Raw genomic sequence first — 6,000 nt, 5'->3', positions numbered from 1 at the left:
TTTTTTTTTTTGAGACAGAGTCTTACTTTGTTGCCCTTGGTAGAGTGCCATGGTGTCATAGCTCACAGCAACCTCAAACTCTTGGGCTTAAGCAAATCTCTTGCCTCAGCCTCCCAAGTAGCTGGGACTACAGGCATCCACCACAACACCTGGTTATTTTTATAGATGGGGTCTCACTCTCGCTCAGGCTGGTCTCAAACTTGTGAGCTCAGGTGATCCACCTGCTTCGACCTCCCAGAGTGCTAGGATTACAGGCAGGAGTCACTGTACCTAGCCAGAAATGCTGAAGTCTTGACAGCACTTAAAATACATCTTATTTTCTTAGACAGAGGTCTCTGTATGTTGCCCAGGCAGGCCTTGAGCTCCTAGGCTCAAGTGATTCTCCTGCCTCTTGTGTTTCAAGTATCAGGAAGTGAGTCTTGATGGCATTTTATGGTTAGGGGAATGAGGGACATGAAGACCAGAAACCAGATTCTTCAAACATGTGTCCTCTTGAAGACTCTTCTGTTCATTCATACTATATTCAGACATAAAAACCTTTTTTTGGAGACAAAGCCTCAAGCTGTCACCCTGGGTGGAGTGCTGTGGCATCACAGCTCACAGTAACCTCCAACTCCTGGGCTTAAGCGATTCTCTTGCCTCAGTCTCCCAAGTAGCTGGGACTACAGGTGCCTGCCACAATGCCTGGCTACTTTTTGTTGTAGCTGTCATTGTTGTTTAGCAGGCCTGGGCTGGATTTGAACCCACCAGCTCTGGTGTATGTGGCTGGCGCCTTAGCCCTTTGAGCTACAGTTGCTGAACCTCAACTGAAGTTTTAAAACTATTTACCTCTCTTCTGGAAATTTTGCCTAGTAATTTGATATATTTTGTCTAAAATATACTACTCTAGGTGTTTATCAAACTTCAGGTCATGAAATGGAATGCATGAAATCATTGCGTCAACCAGCATTTTAAAAAAATGGAGTAGACAACAGGAGTGCATAGTTTCAAATACGTACATTAGTGTGCACATACTATGTTACGCAGAAAATGTAAATTGTGCCAGAAGTTGGAAAAAATAGACTTCCAAGGTGAATTTCTGCAGAGAAACTCTCTTTTCAATTACTAAATCAGAGAACTCTATATGAACCATACAGAGAGCAGCCATTTGAAACTGACTGTATGTATCAAGTCACAACATCATAAAATATTTGAGGGTTGTCAACTGATACTTGACAAAAGATGGTTAACCACTACAAGTATGGCATGTATAATGTGCCAGGCATGAATTGTAGAAGTTAATTACTTTATTACCCGCCAAGCAGTAATCAACATTATGTATGAAACAAAATGTACATTTCTCAGTCCTTCCATTTCCTGGAAGAACTGTCAAAACTGCTCATTACTTCTGTTACCGAATATAATAGTGCTAGAAAAATAATCTTGGTAAAGACTTCTCCATGCAGTCAATCTTTATTATAGCAGTATTCGCATATTCACATCAAGTACATAGAACTTTTTGCCTTTTATATAATACAGAGTTTTTAAATAACTTTACACAGAAATAAATTTCTCCAATCTGAATTTCAGCTATCTTTTTTATTTAATTCTCCATGCTTTCTATCCAAACTGAACAATATTTTCCACTATACAAATTTACATGAGAAAAACTCCAAAGTACAAATGAAGGGACCTGAGCAGGAAAGAGAACCAAAGTCAGGAAGTGGGTATGGGGAAGAATTAAAAAAAAAGATTCAAGCATACATTTAGGATTAAGGAACAAGAGGGAGACATCATCCATTTGACTGAAAATAAATGTCTTTTTTTATGAATTGAAAAATAAGCTTTAAAAATAGTTACTCCATTATAATTTTTGCAAAGCAGGTAAAGAGAGGTCTGTGGACAATTAAAAAGTCCCCATCTTTTCACTGGGCACACCCCAGACTCCATGAGAACCTTTTCAATGCTTGAATGGAACTGAAGTGAACTAAATCCAAACCTTTGGCAGTAACAGAGAAGAGAGGAATGTGTATGTGAGTTGCCATCAGGTTTGGAGTGGTGAAACAGGAGCCATTAATTCACTGCAGTTCGAACATGAGACATTTCCCTTTCCTCTCCCTTACAGGAGACTTGTCCTCAAACCAAGGAATACATGAAAAGGCAAGATTTTCATTTTTCTTGGTCTAAACCAAAAAGCAATCACAACTAATGAATAAAGTTCAAAGAGACATGTATTGATGAATGATAAAATTCAATCCCCTGATCAGTTGCACAATCGTATCTTAGGAAAAACAGCAATTGCTGTGTGAGGAAAGATCAGATACAACCAACAAATGAGATTACCACAAATACATATCACTGTGATACAGTCCTTCAAATCAGGTGATACCATGAAGGCCAGTCTTAGACTAGCTCGACCATGTGGCATGGCCAAAGGAAACACAGAGGACTCAAAGCATATTTAAGTGAAGGAAGGAAAAGGGTACAGCATACACACATACGCCCCGTATGTAAACTAATACAACATGGAAGATAAATAAGACAAAGGTTAGCCACTTCTGTTGGTATTCAACACGAATAAAAAGGCATTTTATGTTTATATAGCTGGTTTTAATCAGCTATGGAACATACACAAATGTATTAGGAAGGAATGATTTTTTTTTTTAAACTGTTCACAGCTTAGAATTTAAGCACACTTATTGCACTCTTACATTTTATTTCTGATAATAATAGTTTATTCCCCACCCTCACATTAATTTTCCCCTATCCCCAGACTTACTCCTACCTCACCCCATTTTGGTCTACATTCTCCTACATCTGTGCCTAGTCTGTGAGCTTTGTAGCTTATGCTAGTCTTCAGTTTCCTCCTATGCAATTCATATTCTACCAATACACATGTTGGCTCAAAAATACACAAATGAAGCAGGGTAATTTTCAAAACAAAACTGGGACCAAGCAACTTAATCGTGACCCCCATTCCAACCCCTGTAAACAGAGCCTTTTTTTTGCTGCCCTTCTGCACACCTATGTACTGTAGGTGAGAACCAGCTCTCATGGGTGCTGGATAATGGATTTGGCCTGCCAGGAGAAGCAGATGGTTTGCACACAAAAATTTTCAATACTAACATGAATAAACATTTTAGTTATTTTCAAAGTAGTTCAATCTACAAAATTCTTTTAAAAAATGCACCACAAAAATGGATACACTGGTTTACAATGGCTGTGTCCTCATACACAACTGATCATATTGCAATTAGTCAAAACAGCTAAGTAAAAGTAACATTTTAAAGGAACTAATTTAGTAATTAATAAAACTAAGTTAATGGTTGAAGTTGTGGATGCTGAAATAAAAGGATCTACTTTAATCACTTCATTGAGGTGGGGACTACCTGTCCCTATGAGTTTTTTAAAGGACTGTTACCATAATGTAGGATTTTAGGACTTGTCCTCTTTCACCTTAAAAACACCTGATAAGAACCATTAATTACCTTTCCCACAATTACTAAAAATTAGGGTTGAATTTAAATTAGAAGTAAAAATAGGTTATTTAAAAATAACAAAGCTTACTTTGTCTACTGTGCTAAAATAACACAAACTAGTTTTACCAGAGTTAGCAACATGAACCACAAATACACTGGCAAATTCACTCTCCTCTGGCCAATCTACAAATCATTGCCTCTGCAGGCAGAGATGCTACTACCTTCCTCTGGAGTTCAGTTACCCATAGGCATCAGTAATACATCTCAATAAAACATCTCAAGGACGAACTGGAGACAATACATTGACTTTCTTAGGGACGGTGAGAAGTGAAACAAGATACAAGAACCATACCATGGAGTATGTCCAGTGTTACACCCACCGGTCAGGTCAGAAAGGATGTCTCGAGACCTCCGCCCCGCAGTGCACCGTCAGGAGTACTTGTGCAGTCCAGCTTCATTTGCAAACAAGTGCTGGGAGGAAGTTTACATTTGAAACTCTGAAAAATCAGTGTCTAGGTTGGCAGCAGTATTCTGGAAACTGATTACATCAGATTCTGTCCTATATTTTAATTTCCCCTTCTCACTAATACATGACTGCTGCCCAGCATACAGTACTTCCACTTTAAACTACAGTAGTTTCTTGAAATTTCTGTCAAACATTTCTGTTGTATAAAAGTTCCATGCTTTGAAGAACCTATAGTAGAAAAAGTTTCTCTAGAAATGTCACTTAACTATATTTTCAACCTAGTTGCTCTATGTGATAAATACATCTGACTATACTAGGGACTATGTGCTTTAAAAAAATAATTTTGTTCACTGAAAATTTACCTGTGTTTTCTCATTTTTAAATGTGATTTTGGCTATAAATTCTTTAGTGCATTTATCTTTTGCAGTCTAAATTGCACTCTAAAAAATATTAACACAGCTGAGTTAAACCAGAGTGGCTGTTCTCTTCACAAATCACTGATTTCTACTAAAATTTTAGCTTTTTTATTGCATCATGAAGGCACAGTAAGATCATTTGGCAAATTGTCAAGGTATTTTTCTAGAGCCTCACCTACACCATTCCAACATACAACCTGTAAGTTATTTGCTGTTCATACAGTAAACCTTCCATCTCTGGCTATGGTTTTTTATAGCCGTAACGTTGGAATCTGCTCGCCTCAAGGTGCTGACATTCTAGCACTAACAATGCCAACTTGGACAAAAAAGAGAATCTTGCAAAGGGTAATCATTCTACCCTCTTAGCTGGGCAGTCTCTCTATCTGCGCATGTGACAAAGCCATGGCTAACAATGAAGATGTACTGTCTTGCCACGCCTACTGGAAATTAAAATTATATCACTGTTAGTGAAGTGATACTGTAACTATTTAATTTCATGCAACTGACTTAAGGTTAAGATTCTGAAACATACTCCTAACCAGATTGTGGCACCACTTGCAACAACATTCAGATACTCTGAGCTACACTTTTTTACAGTATTACTGTTTAAATGTATAATGCCCTTTAGGACAAAATGAGAGTGCTCAAATGCTAGTACACAAAACAGTTAAAATCTTAAGTCATCTTCATGTTCTAGAGCTCCTGACTTTTCATATTTTAAAATAAATAACTATTCATTACCTCATTCTGAGGAGGTAGTTTTTTGAAGAGGTTGCCTGAACCCTGCAATGTGTTTCAAACTAAAGCTAGAGATGAGGTTGGCAAGCAGCTGGTGAGGTGGACGTACAGTGGGGACAGGTGAGATCTGACGTGGGGCAAACGGCAGCTTGGACACTGCCTGATGAATACAAGGTGACATGGTGTGATGAAAGAGCTGTGACTACACCATACCAGAAGCTAGGAAGTATTTACAAAATTTCAGGTTGATGGTGCGGAATTCTTACTTCGTTTCTTTATATAATGCTCTTTCTTCTCCAATGCCAACCTAAATAGAACACATATAATGTATACAGGATTTTATCTTCTAGGATGCCCAAGTATATCTATCAGATCTCAAATACGATCAGGGACAGATGTTGAGGAACCAGAATTTGACAGCTATACAGAATGTTCTTTTAAGGTGCATGTAAGAACACATAATCATATTAGATTTATATTCACAAATCCCTTTTATACACCACTTTTTTTGTCAATATTATTGTGGTAAAAATCTAGGCCCTAGACTCTAGTTTAATGATGAAAAAAATCCATCAGGAATACTACATATTTAAAAGTGATCTTTTATAGTTGCTCTCAAATTTTTCAGGCTTCGCTTCATCCTACCCAAAATAAAATATACTACAGAAGGCACTGCAGCACTTTACAGACAAGACTCTAACAGCCTTACAAGATGATCAGTGTGAAGCAGCCACATACTGTCTACACAAATTGCTCATAAAGTGCTTTTCACAAATAAGGATTTTTTTCCTTATATTTTCTTAGGAGCTCAAGTCTATCTGTAGTTTAAGCATCAAAAAAAATCAAAACAAATAAAATTCATACGTCATTTCTAAACTAGAGAAAAAACTATCTGATAGAAAAAAGGAAGAAAAGGTTTATT

The 6,000-nt window shown here is 37.4% G+C and overlaps 1 protein-coding gene across 2 annotated transcripts in view; it reads right to left on the bottom strand.

Annotated features, from left to right (window-relative positions):
- Positions 1–1,436: 1,436 nt before the first annotated feature.
- BRAF (B-Raf proto-oncogene, serine/threonine kinase) overlaps positions 1,437–6,000 on the bottom strand; it is a 182,094-nt gene continuing 177,530 nt past the window's right edge. For both annotated transcript variants that reach the window (XM_023514190.1, XM_023514191.1), the window contains exon 20: positions 1,437–3,929. The gene's annotated coding sequence lies outside the window, so the exon portion shown is untranslated. The remainder of the gene's footprint in view (positions 3,930–6,000) is intronic.

Source organism: Otolemur garnettii, unplaced genomic scaffold, assembly GCF_000181295.1.
Source record: "Otolemur garnettii isolate 467f Iridium unplaced genomic scaffold, OtoGar3 scaffold00049, whole genome shotgun sequence".
Taxonomy (NCBI): Eukaryota; Metazoa; Chordata; class Mammalia; order Primates; family Galagidae; genus Otolemur; species Otolemur garnettii.
The sequence above is the reverse complement of the archived record's forward strand: the minus strand, read 5'-3'. Positions and strand labels throughout refer to the sequence as shown.